This window comes from Crocodylus porosus, unplaced genomic scaffold (assembly GCF_001723895.1).
Source record: "Crocodylus porosus isolate Cpor-Errol unplaced genomic scaffold, CroPor_comp1, whole genome shotgun sequence".
NCBI classification, from domain to species: Eukaryota; Metazoa; Chordata; order Crocodylia; family Crocodylidae; genus Crocodylus; species Crocodylus porosus.
The window spans coordinates 53092552-53106745 of NW_017728931.1; the positions used below are offsets into that span (position 1 = coordinate 53092552).

General features: G+C 42.9%; 1 long non-coding RNA gene across 1 annotated transcript in view; it reads right to left on the reverse strand.

The window, feature by feature from the left end:
- Positions 1–5307: 5307 nt before the first annotated feature.
- The window catches only part of LOC109316705, a 16755-nt gene continuing 7868 nt past the window's right edge, over positions 5308–14194 (reverse strand). Inside the window, exons 3-4 of the long non-coding RNA XR_002102899.1 lie at positions 7226–9832; positions 5308–6613 (exon numbers count right to left, since the gene is read on the reverse strand). This is a non-coding gene — a long non-coding RNA (uncharacterized LOC109316705). The remainder of the gene's footprint in view (positions 6614–7225; positions 9833–14194) is intronic.

The window sequence follows — 14194 nt, forward strand, 5'->3', positions numbered from 1 at the left end:
AAGATGTTGAACAGTATGGGTCCCAGGACAGAGCCTTGAGGGACCCCACTGGTCACAGGGCACCATGATGAGTGACTGCCATCAATCACAACCGGCTTCGTCCCGCTGCGAAGCCCGGGCACGATTCCGGCTTCGTCCCGCTGACCTGCCCCGGAGCCGGGCAGGCGGGGGGCGGCTGCCAGGGCCCCGGCAGGCGTGCGGGGCCCCAGGGTCGGTGCCTGGGGGGGCCCAGGTCAACCACCACCTCGCGGCGCGGCGAAATTTTTCTAAGTCCCGCGTCTGACATCAGGTCAACCCGGTTCTAGCTCCGGGGCCCCGGAGGTAGCAACGCAGCCTGCAGGACCTCCGCACGGGTTTGTTAAGCACAGCTCAGTTGGGTTCACTTTGTCTGAATTAGCTTTTTGCCATCAGCATGGTGAAAATCCATGTTTTATTTACATCTCAGTGGTTAATAAGGATGGGTAAAAACACTAAGTGAAAATCTTCTCTAACAAAAGCTTTCACTGAACATTCTGCATCACATAACCACTATCCCTCTGCAAATAAACATGTATCAGGGTCTATGTTTTGGAGACATTTAGAATATGGCTGGTTATATTCTGGCTGCTGCCTAAGAAGAGTGTATAGGGCTATTCTTAGTACCTCCATGCAAGGTAACCTCTGAAAGTACAATGAGGTAAAACAATCAGATCTCTTTCTGTTTCCCAGAACAGTCTTGTGTTTCAGTGATCTGCCTTAAAAATCTGGGGTTAGCACAGTGGTATAGCTATGGTGGTTCAAAGAATATTAGACCATTAAAACTGAGCACCTAACTGCTTTGTTGTAGGCTCAGTGATTGCCCTTTTCTGCCTCTTCCCAGCAAAGGATGTTGTTGCAGGCCCTTGGAAGACATTGGCAGCAGCTTCTGCAGAGAGCAGCCATGGAAGGTCTTCCAGAAAAGGCCAAAAGTGAAAGCTGTACATTGGTACTCAGGGCCCCACAGCAATAAGAATAGGGCCCAGAAGAGCAGCACTGATGCCACCCAGGTTAGCAGGGCCAGCACCTGAGTAGCAAAAGCAGCAATAATCCAAGAGATAAGTTAAAGGGAGTGATAGGCTTGGGTGGGGAGTTGACAGGTGTCTTGCATTGCATTTCATTAACCTGGCCAGTTAACATGGGGGATCATTACATAGAAAGAACTAGTACACCTGACAGTGCCTTGGCATGTGACAAGCTGGGCTAGGGCTCCTGTCGGGATCCAGCTTCATTTGTGCAGGGTTTAGCTACCCTATGTGCTGGGGTGTGCACACTGTTCCCAATCACATACCAGAAGTCCCTTGCAGCGTGTTCCCTCCAGTGCTGTATGTGGCCTGCTGCCTCTCCCTACTCTGCACAGCCAAAATGCCTCACAGTACTTCTCAGCTGCTGCAACTCAGCACCTCCTGTCCGCCAGCACTCCTGAGAGCAGCAAGGCACAATTTTGCCTCTAGTCTAACAGAGGAACACGCCTCTGTTTTTCTCAGACATCACAATCTGTTCGGTGTATGTGGTTAAATTGCTTTTAAAGGGAACCCTATAGAGACCGATTAAACTGTTAATGCTCCCAAATGATTCGAGAGCTTTCATTTATTTGCAGAAAAAATGTGTATTGAGTAAAGAGTAACTGATACCCAAGCCGCTTCTAAGTGCTAAAGGGTTTGCATTTCATCAGTAGAAGCAGAAAGTGAATCTTTAAGGGCAAAGCATTGCCAATTTCTCTAGGTTTTTAGTGGCTGCTTTACTGTGACAGATTTCTGATGGTTTAATCTCACGAAATGCAAAAGAAGTCTGTTATAGAAGCAGAACTGACAGAGGGGAAAGTTGTAGATTTAGCCTGAATCTACAAAGGGACTTTGGTGTGGCAGTGCTGAATGCTAGCCATATTCTTGAATTAAAACAGCTATAGCTACTGTGTTTTGCACTGATTCTAGTGCTGCTGGTGCAGGCTTACTTGTTTTCAGAGCAAGTCTACCCAGACAGAGCCTTTGGTGGACTTAGGCAAAAAGACCAGCTACTTTGTAAATCACAAGTGGGCCTAGGCAAAAGACTGGTGCTGAAATGCTTAGTTCATTCAAGATGTCAGTGCCTCAGAGTGGGGAACTTTATAGATACTCAAGTAATTTTACTGGTGAAGGCTCAGGTGCCAAAGTAGTGTGGCGGGGCGTGTGTAGATTGCAGTCCTGGATACAGGCACCTAAATTCCACATAAGTTACATTTTCAGGCACCTAAACCCATTTTGAGATCTGGCTCTTCACCCTCTGGTACAAGATTGCAGAGAATAGGTGGATGAGTAAAAAGTGTTCATTGACCTCAGTGTAGGAGAGAAATTCAAAGCACTCTGAATGTTTTCCTTGAGGAAATAAAACCTACTCAGTTAACGGTGAGTGTGCTAGCAAGCAAATGTGCTAGTAAGAAAATGCAGAAGATTTGCAAAAAGAAAACGAGCTCAAATACAATGAGAAGGAAAAAAGGAAGGAAGTTTATGCAGAAAAAGATGACAATTAAGATAAGTAAAAAGCCAGACCAAAATATATCAAAATATGTATTAACTGGAAACTGTAGGCCAAACTCTCATCATCAGCAGGAGCAAGTGCTTGTTATCACAGCCTGTGAGGATGTGGCTGTGGTGAATTCGGCCACTACATATGAAAATTAGGATAACTCTGTCAGGAAAGCAATTCACTACAGATGAGTTTACTGCACATTTGAATCCTAAAAGCTGTAAAATTGCAAGAACTTCCTGAAATCATGAGAAAGTTCAGTTCTCTATTTAAAAGACACTTCTGGGAAGCCCTTCAATGATAACCAGCAGAGATAATTGAGATAAAGAAAATAAAAGATATTTTTACCTCAGGTCTAAAAGTCGTTCAGACAGTACATCAGTTATGCTTTTACTGCATTGAGTACGTCTGACTTGCATTAAGCTCCTTGGGGGTAGGATCATGTCTCCCTCTCTGCTATAAAATACCTATGTTGCCAGTGCTCCAATATTAATAACAATAAATAGTAAGAAATAATAATAATGAAATTGAAAATGCACTTTGCTATGATCAAATAGTTCTAGGAGCTGCAGCATGTAAGTGATGCATGAGAAGTAGAACGTGGTTCAACATCTGTGCACAGCAAAATTTGATTAAAAAATGTAAGCTGTAACTTTTCCATCTTTTTTGATTCTTGCTGGCTCTGTACCGTATGCCATTATTTTTAACAATGTAAAGTGGGTAGAAGGGCACCCTCTGGCCATTTTGATCAGATGGCTTTTTATGTCCACTCTGCTTTCACATAAATGACCACAGGAGGTTCATAGTAATGGAGAATCAGGCTCCTGTAGTTTTATATCAGCCAACCATAGCTGTGTTTTGACACCAGCTGTTTTCCTGTCATTGATGAAGAAGGTCAATTAGTACAGGCCTGTGTAAATGATTTAACAAGTGACTAAGAGAAATGAAGAAGGCTACTAAAATATAGAGAGGATGCCTTAAAACATTAGGATGAATAAATAATAACATTTAGAAAGTCCAGTGGGCTTCTTTTTAGGCAAAACCCTAAACTGAAGATCTTGGATTTGCTATAAATACTGAAAAAATAAATTCACTCAACCTCTCATCAGTGGCTCTTGTTAAAGTCTTTTTGTTCAGAAGAATATGAAAGATCTAGTCTTTTATTTAATTTTAAACTAATATACAACAAAATATTTCTGACATGTTTGGACTTCTACATTTCCTAATCAAGTTATTATTCAGGAAAGTCACCTGGGAGGGGAATCCATGAACCACAAAAGTTTTCAGAAGAATGAATTAGCTGAAGATTTCTTGCTGCCCTGTAACCCCACTAAATTAATAGCTCATCCTTTTAATTCTGCTTCTGAGTGCAGCTATCATCCACGTGTATTAGGCAATGAAGCACACAAGTGCTTACACAACACAATTGTTAACATCAGGAATCAAAATTATAGCTAGAATCTCTCATGCGGAGAAATGGGCGCAAGCATGAGTGACTGGTGCCTCCTGAATCTGGGGGAGCATCCACAGAAGCCACCAACAGTGGCAGCCCTATCAGGGGGAGCACCAGCCCTGCGGACAGTATCGATGTCAGCCGTCAGGGGTGCATGTGCACTCCCGTGCACCCCCTACCAGTCACCTATGGGTGCAAGTTTCACGGAACAGAAATTTCATACAGCTGAAAAGTTATGCTGACATGAGTCATCCACATCTCTTCCTGATTTAAGGACTGAAATAAAAAGACACTGGTACTAAGACTCAGACAAGGTAGGTAAGGTAAAGAAGGTCAGTATAACCAGTGGCTCCAAGAAATGCAGTGGTTTTGCCCTCTCTTGGAATCGCTAAATCTTGACCAGGTGCCTTCCCAAATGATATGCTCTAATTCAACTACAAGTTACGGAGTATGATGCAGGAACCCCAAGGAGACATACAATAGTTTGTGGTATACAGAAGGTCAGACTATATGATCGTGATTGTCGTTTCTGATCTAGGAATTGCAGATCTGAATAATAAGATGTCAAATACTGTTTATCAGCATGAAACACTAATGCTGGAGATTGCCATTACTGTAATGCATTTAGATATCTGGGGACTGGTTCTCGGAAGTGCCAAGTACCTGCAACTGTAGATTGAAGTCATTTCTGAACAAACATTCCTCTTTCATTTAGGTACCTAACCATGACATTGAGTGTCCAGGTGCAAGCACCTCCAGCTTTGAGAAATGTGGCCCTTATATCCTGAAGAGAGCTTGGGTCAGATCCCAAGCTAGGGAAATTCTGGGTACTTCCACTTCAGCTAATTGATACCATGTGAGGACCTAGATCATTCTTCCATAAAGACATCATTGTTTTTTTAGTAAGATCTACATGTACAGAGCAGCAGGTGTGTGTGCAGTGCTTTGCTGATCTCATTTGAAATGATAATGACCCTCTCTCATCCACTGATGTGAGTCTGCATAAGAGTGTTGAATCTTATCTGACTGATTGCAGACCATTTCACCAGATTATCCAAATTATTCTGGATTTTAGCTGTACCCACCAGAGAGCCTGCAATTCCACCCAACTTCATTTCATCCATAAATTTGCTAAACATGCACTCAATCCCATCATCCAAATAATTAATGAAGATACTAAGCAATACCAGAGGCCAGGACAGACACCTGGGCAACTGCACTTGATACCTCCTCCCAACTAAACATTGAGCACAATGATCCAACTGATTTTGTATCCACCTGGCAGTACTCCTGTCATCTGTATTTCCTTAGCTTCTTAATGAGAATCTCATGCTAAAGTCAAGGTATTTACATCTCTTCACAATTTAGCCCTCTTGTATAGACTCTGGACTCCCAGGTCACGGAGGCTTAATTCCATTGTAGTCTTTAGCCTGTTAGCTCTCATATCACAATTCTAACTTGCACTATTTTACCATTACCACCCACCTAGCTTCTCTCTTAAGCATGCCTGTGCTTCCTTGTACTATTATTTATTAGTAATTGTATCACCATAGCCTTTAGAAAACCTAGTCCATGGCCAGGACCCCATTGTGTGCTTGGGCTGTAGAAACACAAAACAAATTGCATGCCCCAAATTGCTTAAACTCTATGATGAGAAAGCGAAGGGAGCATTTAGAAACAACAAGACAGCATGACAGGGAGTAGTATCAGTGTACCATGGCCCCATCTTTGTCAAGTTTACACTGCCCTCCCCAAATACATAAAGCCATAACTTTATCCTTCCTCTTTAAACTTTGCCCATGCTTCGGTTCCTACAAAGCCACACCAACTGCTTCAGTGCCTATAAAGCCATGTCAGTTTTGCCTGGCTAGATGAGAAGCCCCTCCTCTATCTTCCTTTCCTTACACCCTTACTCTTCCTAACTCCCCCTGCCCCCCTTCCCTATACTACTTCCAGTCCCTAACTAAACAACTAACAAATCTATACCAGTCATCTGCCTTTTCATGATTCCTATCTATCTATACTCCTTGGCCTCACACTTTGTCTGTTTTAGTGTCTTTTGGAATATGTGGCAGGAACTGTGCTTTCATCTTTGTATATACGGCCATCCAACATCTTGACAGATGAAAGGAAATGCAACAAAGTCAGTCAGTGGTGCTTGGCAGTGGTGTGGGAGAAGGGCCCAATGCACAAGTGGCAAACCTTCCCACAGTGGCTACAGAGCCACTCATCAGATGGAGATTGAAGCACACTCTGCTTCCTGGCTCACCTGCAGGCCTCAGCCTGGGCTCTCTGATGGCTCTCTATGGTGACTGCACCAGCCCTGACCCGGCTTCTCCAGACTCAGCTGTTGTGGGCAGGGTTCTCCCAGTTGACTGTGGGAATGCTGAATCTCTTGAGACCCTGCTTGACCATGTCACTGTATCAAAGCTTTGGCCTTCCTCTACATCATGGGCAGTTCTTGAGTTGGCCATAGAGCACAGCCTTCAGTAGACAACCTTCAGGCATGCACTTCATGTGTCCCAGCCAGCAAAGTATGCGAGCATCCAGAGTAGTGTCCATACACTGTAGGCTGGTCCTTTAATCTTTGTACATCATCCAGCAAAATCAGGCTCCAATCCTGACTGAAACCTTTGGGCACTATATTAATATAATGAATTAATATTAATTAATGATGACTGTCATGAGTTGGAGCCTCTATGAGCTTGAGAGTCCAGAGTCTGCAGGTTTGGCAGAGGTTAAGCCTCACATTAATCTGTACCTTTTATCATAGAATCATAGAATCAATGAGTGGGAAGGGACCTAGACAGATCGTCTAGTCTGACCCCCTGCCATGGGCAGGAAGGAGCACTGGGGGTCATAAGACCCAGGTGCCTATCCAGTCTTCTCTTGAAGATTTCCAGGGGAGGTGAGAGCAGCACCTCTCTGGGCAGCCTATTCCAGGCTCTGGCCACCCTTACCATGAAGTAGTTCTTCCTAATATCTAACCTAAACTTCTCCTCCCTCAGCTTGTGGCCATTGTTCCTGGTGACCCCAAGGGGGGCCCTGGTGAACAGACTTTTCCCGAGTGCCTGCTGGTGGCCCCTGATAAAGTTGTAGGCAGCCACAAGATCCCCCCTCAGTCTTCTTCTTGTTATTAAGAGAACAAAGTATTCTGGGATGGGAAAGCTTAGTGCCCTGCAGCCCTTGCCCTCGCTTGCAGGAACCCCCAGAAAAAGTAAAACAATGGGAGCCTAGTTAGTGTCAACTTACCTTTTCTGAGAGAGGAAGAGGTAGGTCCAGGTCCAGGTCGGAAATAGGGAACACGCTTGAAAGCTTGATTCTTGCTGAAAGCTTTGTTACCATGGTGGCATTGGAGGGCCAGAAAGCACTGTGGAAGCTGAAAGACTTCAAAGGTATTTAGCTCCCTTAGGAAGTTAGACACTGATTGAATTGGAGCTTAGGCACCTATACAGGAATTAAGGGTGTGTACAGAAATGCACTATGCATGTTTTACAGGACTTAATTTAGAGCACTTTTTATTGTACTATAAATTTACAGCACTCTTAAACATGACAGAAGTGGAGTGTTTTTTTCTGGCCGGGACAGGGCTGTGATCCTTTCAGCACTTCCCTGGCTAGGAGGCAGGTGATGCTCCGCAGCGTCTTGGGGCTTCTTCACTGGTCAGAAGTTTGCCGGAGTACAAAAGTTATTTAAAACACTGTAAGTTGCTAAAAGGCTGCAAAATACAGTGCTTCAAAATTTAATACTGTGTTTAACACAAGTTAATTTAAAGCGCTGTGCCTGTTTTTAAAGTGCTGTAAAGACATGCACTGCTGTTAAGTTACCACAATAAAGTGCTTTAAATGGCAAAAAAGCAACTTCTTTATACACTTGAAGCATCTAAATACTACTGGAGGAAAGCCTTGATGGGGCTCCTCCTGCCCTGCAAAATCTGCCTAGCTCTTTAAAGAGTCTCACATTTGGACGCTGATCTCCTACTTGTTCTTAGGTGAAAACTGTGACTAGGAAGAATAGAACTTACCATCCCCTTTGTGAGTGCTTTCTGCATAAGGAATGGTCATACTTTCTAGATGACATGCGTTTACCATGTCTTCCCTTTCCCTCCTCATTAATATTTTTGCCATGCTCTTTGATGGCTTTGTTTATGCTACTGCCTGAGGTCCTAGAGGCCTATTATCCTCCCCTAGTGACACTTTGGTACCAGTAGAACTAGTCAGAACAGTTAAAAAGTAATTAGTATTAAAATAGGTCAGCAGTTTTTTCACTTTTGTGTGCATGTGGTAGAATTTCTTCCAGCTTTCTTGGCAAGGGAGATCACCTGCGACAATGCTACAAATGCAAAATCATAGGTACTGCAGGAAAAATAAGGACCATTTTGTGACACTTCTCTTCCTACACTGTAACTCTCTCTGCTCCATCTTTGTCCCATGACTCCACAGCTCTGCCATACACATCTCTGACTCCCTTCCCTCAGGCCCTATAATCCATATTTATTACCTGCTTTCCCATTCTCACAGCCTCCACGTCTTCTAGCATATCCTTCAATCATGCCAGCTTTTGTAATCATCCAAGATATTATGCTTTCCATGCACATGTCCAAGGTGATTTTCCTTGTAATAACCTAGGTACTGATCCACAGGTACTACAACCAGGAAGAACCTGTATTTGCAATCATCAGTAAGCAAAGAAAGTTATCAGACAACCTGACAGTGTTGGAATGCGACTGTGTGTGCTAGTGTTTGTTTTCTGCTCATTGTCTCTACAGTTTACTCTCCTTTCATCTTCTGAAAAGCTGCCCAGTGAGGGAAGATGACTGTGCAACTTCCTTGACTTAAAGCAAGCTGTTGAACAATGGACAGCGAATAATCTGATTGCAGATTGGTATCTGTGTGAGTTGAAGGTGTCTCAGAGATAAGAGTCAATTTGTTTAAGTTTGTGGGTAGCATGAATGCATGCATTTGTTATGGGTTACATAACTTCTCTTCATTTCATGTTCCCCTGTCTGTTAAATGGGGATAATAATATTTAATTATATTGTGAGGACAAATTAATGAAGGGTTGCTCAGGCATTTAAAGATTAAATGTGTTCTATTGGGGCTAAATGTAATTATTTAATGTAGTAAAAGAGAGGTGGTTATTTTGATGCTTGTGCCTAGGATCTGGCCTCCATGCATGGTTTGTAGGTAATTCATTTTTGTGCTTGCATGTAAGTTTGGGGAAATGTTTTGGTGGGTGGTAGCTAGGAAGAAGGCAGTATGTCATCAAAACAGATGGAGGGTTAACATTTAATTTGTAATCTTTCCTTCTGACTTCCAAATATTCCTAACTGAAACTGATCCAGAATAGGAGCAAAGAGGAAGAGAACGTAGAAATAGGAGCAGAACTAGAGAGTAAAGAAACTAAAATAAGAATGTCTGATAAGGATTGAAAACTGAAAGACCAAAAGTATAAAAAATAAAAAAATAAATTGGAAAAGGAAACAAAAACAGTAGGGTGAATTAAAAAAGAAAGAAGACAAAACCCTAAGTTTAAAATTATGTAAATTGAATTACAAACAAAAGTAAACAGCTTTTTAAAAGAATTTGTATGGAAAGAAAAGGAAAAAGGAGTAGAATGGAAGAGAGCAAAAACAGGAGACATGGTTAGGTTGCATTTTTCCCATCTTACTGACTGAGATCAAGTAATTATTTTATTTCATATTTCCATATACCTTGAAGAGATTATATCAGATATTTTAGACATTTTCCTCTGTACATTGTCTCCTGCTTCCTGGTTAAGGTCGTAAGAGCTATGCATGGATGCTTCTGTCAGTCTGACACCAGGCCCTGTCTGGTTTTATTTGGTCTTCACATGACTCTGGAAAGTTAATGGGACAAAGTCATATTCAGTGACTTGTTTCAGGAATGATTCAAGCCCATTATTCTTGTTAAGTAGAATCAGCAATAACCAATGTGCAAAAAAAGCCTGATCCAAAGCTGTTTCAGATTGGACCCGGAACACATTATGAATAAATAAATATCCAGAATAAAAATCAAGGCTTAGATTCACACTCACCTAATAAATATAGTCTATAGTCTGTGTGAGCAGCCTAGAGGAGTTTACACAGAAAGAGTGAAGTGCTGGATAATGATTTGACTTTGCAGTGTTGGGCCCAAACTGTCTGTGAGTTGTTCTGGCCCTGCTTGCATAGCCACATTCCAGGCAAGTGAAGATTTGTATCTACCACCCGGCAGCAACATCATTGCATTCCCACCCCTCTCCCTTCTTCCTCCTTTTCTTTGTCCCCTGTACCATTTTGTCCTTTATCTCATCTCTAAAGCTTCTCCTGTGTCTCCCCAGCCTTTTGCCTAAAAGCTCCTGCTTTCTCTTCCCTCTTTATTCTTTCATACCTTTCCCCACATCCTCAGTCTCTCTTCTTACAGGCCATCTTCCCACACTCAAGGCCCTATATCCTCTGTTCTTAAAAACATTGTGTTAACATTTTCCCTCTCTCTTTGTTCTCCAGATTTATTCACCTTGAATTTGTTTCTTTCTGTTTTCTTCAGCTCCGCACAGTCTGACTTCTCTACTTCACGGAGTGCCCTCACTGAAGTCTCTTACGATCTCTTCCTGGACAGTACAGGCTAGGGGCCTCTGGACTGTCACTGATCTCCCTGATATAGCTGCTGTCTCTTACACTGTTGTTGATTATTCATTCCTCCCCTCGTCCTTCAGGGCTGCTTTTCCATAGCCTTTAGCAACATTGCCAGATGGAAGCTGTTTTTTCTTTACTAGAATGAGGCTAACAGAGATACTCTTTCTAATTTTTTATTTTGCTTTTAGCATTTCTTTTTGGGCTTCCCCCTCCTGATTTCTGCTGAGGCTGCTTCCACTCCTGTCACTTTTCTTCTTACCGTCTCTTCTGAGTGATGGTGCCGGCTTTTGTAGTTTCTAAATGCTGATGACCCTTACATCTACCCCCACATCCTCTGCCTTTCACTCTGTGCCCATTCCACATCACTTTACTCTCCAAAATCTCCTCCTAGCTGACTCACCTTCACCTCAATTCAGTGACCTAAATTAATCCACTGAATAACTCTACTGACTTAAATTGACGTAAAAGGAGTTACATCAGGGCTGAAATTAGCCCGATCTGTCTAAAATAGCACCTACCTTTCCTAGCAAGCCCTCCCTTCTCCCTTTTTCTCTGTTGTTTGCAACAACATCAGCCTCCTGCTTATCAGCCAAGTTTTTAATCTTTGTGTCAGCTTTTACTTTCCTCTTTTTTTCCTTCTTTTGCATTCAAGCCCTCTAACAGCTATATGCTGCTATTTCCCTCTCTGCAGTTTCTCCAGTGTGCATTCTTTTCCTTCCTGTCCTATTATCTAACGTGACTAACCATCCTGAATTTTTCAGGACAGACCCAAATGTTAAGGCTGTGTCCTGATGTCCCCTCAAGGCACCTGAAATTTGGACATTTGTCCTGAATTTGAAGAATTGGTCAGAGATTGGTGCCAAGAAAGCATCCTTCTGTGCTTCTGAGAGAATGCAGCATGACACTGCCTGGAGACAAGACCATGAACCCACACTGAGAGCAAAATAGCCATGTTCAGAGTGCACTATGCCCAGGCAAATTAGCTTTGTCTCAAAACAGACCTAATTAGTTTGTACACAGAACTGCATTAAGGCAACTACATTAAGTAGAACTCAAACTGATATAGACTGCTTCTGGTTCTGGAAGTGTTTGGAGCACCTGAAATTATGTCACAGGTTTTGCTCCCTGCGAAGGCTGGTCACTTCATTATTACCAAAGTAGTCCAGTATCCTGAAATGACTAATATTGCTTCTGCCACTGCAAACTCTTCCCCGGATTATCCAACCTGGACCTGCCATAATTGACTTTTTGTCTCTATCCACGGTTTTGTATTCCCTAGGTCACAAGTTTGTACAATAGCTTCTCTTTTCCATTGATTTTTTTACTATTAGTATTCACTATTAGTGTCACAATAGCATGGGGGAGACACGCTAAAATCCGGGCCCCATTGTGCGGGGTACTACAGAAGCAGGTAACACAAAGACAAAAATTCCTCTCCAAAGACTTTACATTGCTTACATTTTAAATAGACAAGGCTGACTTAGGTTGGGAGGGGAAACAGAGGCACAGAGAGAAGTATCAAGCTGTTTGCTCAAAGCAGTACTTCAGGTCAGTGGCAGAGCTGTGAATAAAATCCAAGTCCGCACTGTTGTCAGTGTTCTAGTTTCTCCGTGTAATTCCACTTCTGCCAATGACTCTGCTTTAAATCACTTCTTGGACTATCGTTCATTATGCCTTCATGCACTCAAATGTTTACACCACTCATTTATCTTCTTCCTCATTTCTTGACTTGTTCTCTTTCACCTCACCCTGGATGCCCAGGACAAACTCCCCATTAATATTGGACAAGTTTCCTTCTTTTTCTCCTGCAGAAAACACCAAGTGTTTTGAACACTCCGTCCTTCCTTTGTTCTCAACTGCACAATTTTGAAACACGTTTGCTCTTACATGTGTGGATACTGGGTAGCTCTTTGGGGCAGAGACTTGTTCTTCAAGTCACGTATCGTGTAGTTCATTAGAAATCTGAAGCAGTATACAAGCAATAAAAGTTCTAAAGGTCATCTCAGGTGTTATGCATATTTGCCTTCCAAACAGAAACCAGCTTAAAGAAAAAGGTGGGGAAGACCACATGTTACTTGAATAAGAGTTGTGTGAGGCAGGAAATCAACAATGTCCACCTGATTCATCAGAACAGTTCTACAGAGCTGCCTAGATATGGACAAACAAACAGACCCATCCAAATTTATTATGTTACAGTTGTCTGAATCAACCCCCCACCTGGTCAATTCAGCAGACATAGCACCATGTGATGTTGTGTCACCACAATCAGTCCAAAAGGTATTCTCTGCTCTGGTAGCACATTCCTGGAGACAATTCACTTCCCATCTTAATTTGCTGTTTTGCGTTATTATATAATGTTTAAAAGGCAGATGCTGATTCCCATCCTAGAAGTGTTTGCTTTACATCGTTGGGTGAAATGATCCTCTGCCTCCCCTTATGCATGTTACGAGGAGGGGTCTGAAGCTAACACTTGTATAAAGCACTGTGAAATCCTGGGACTAACACTTATTAGTCCAGTCCTTCCTAGGATTAACTGATGGTTTGTTCAGCTATCTACAGTGAGTTATGGAAGCTTAGTGTAATTATGAAAGGAACAGGCATCTATGTCATAAAAACCACTGGCACGTTCTCCACCAATTGGTACCCTCAGCACAGTGGACATGCAGCCATGAAGACTGAAGTCTCTTCTGATACCAAGAGGTGATCTTAACTCAGGGGCCAGTAATCTATGGGCCACAGGCTGAATCTACAATCTAGCCCACAGAGCTTTTGATTCGGCCTGTTAGACATGGGGCTTCAGAGGCATTTGGCAGTGGGGAGCTGTGGCAGCACTAGCAACTGCTTTCTTGTGCTGCAAAAGGATAAACACCAGCTGTGGGTACTCTCTCTGTGCCACCACTGGGAAGAGTAGCACCAGCAGCTGGAAACTAGCATCCACCTACTCACCTCTGACCCAAACTGAGTCAGTCTGGCCCTCAGTCTTAAAAGGTTGCCAGCTGCTGCTTTAACTGGTCAAAGCAGAGATATTTTGGTAGTGGTGGAAACCTATAATGAGGTAAGCTGGCCCCTTGGAAGAGTTGTAGGCTTAGTCTCATCTGCGACAGGTTTACCTTCCCCACCCCCAGAAGAAAGGAATGAGCATAAGTGCCACATGACATAGAGGAGCATGTGACTAAGCTAGAAAGGGCCACCTGTGGCTCTTCTAAAGCGAAATGTTAGGAACAGGTCTATTTAGAGGTTCCAGAAGGAGTATGGAGGGTTGGATGAGCATATACGAAGGGACCCTTTGAAAGTGATGTAAAAATCACGGTTCGTTTCTTTGGAGGCTCATGAATAATAATCCTTTAGGCACACATTGTTGGTAACACAAAAGGTATATATTTGCAAATAGGGTCAGAGAGAGAAGACAAAAGACCACACTCTCTGCCCCCAGGGAACACTTCTCAGCAGGCTTTATCCCCTCTCTCCTGAGCACGTGTGCAGAAGCAGGAACTCTTACAACTCATTTCCGGTTCATACAAACATATATGAAATGACGTCACGTCATCCGTCGCATGTGCATTATAATTAACTACTTAAGTATG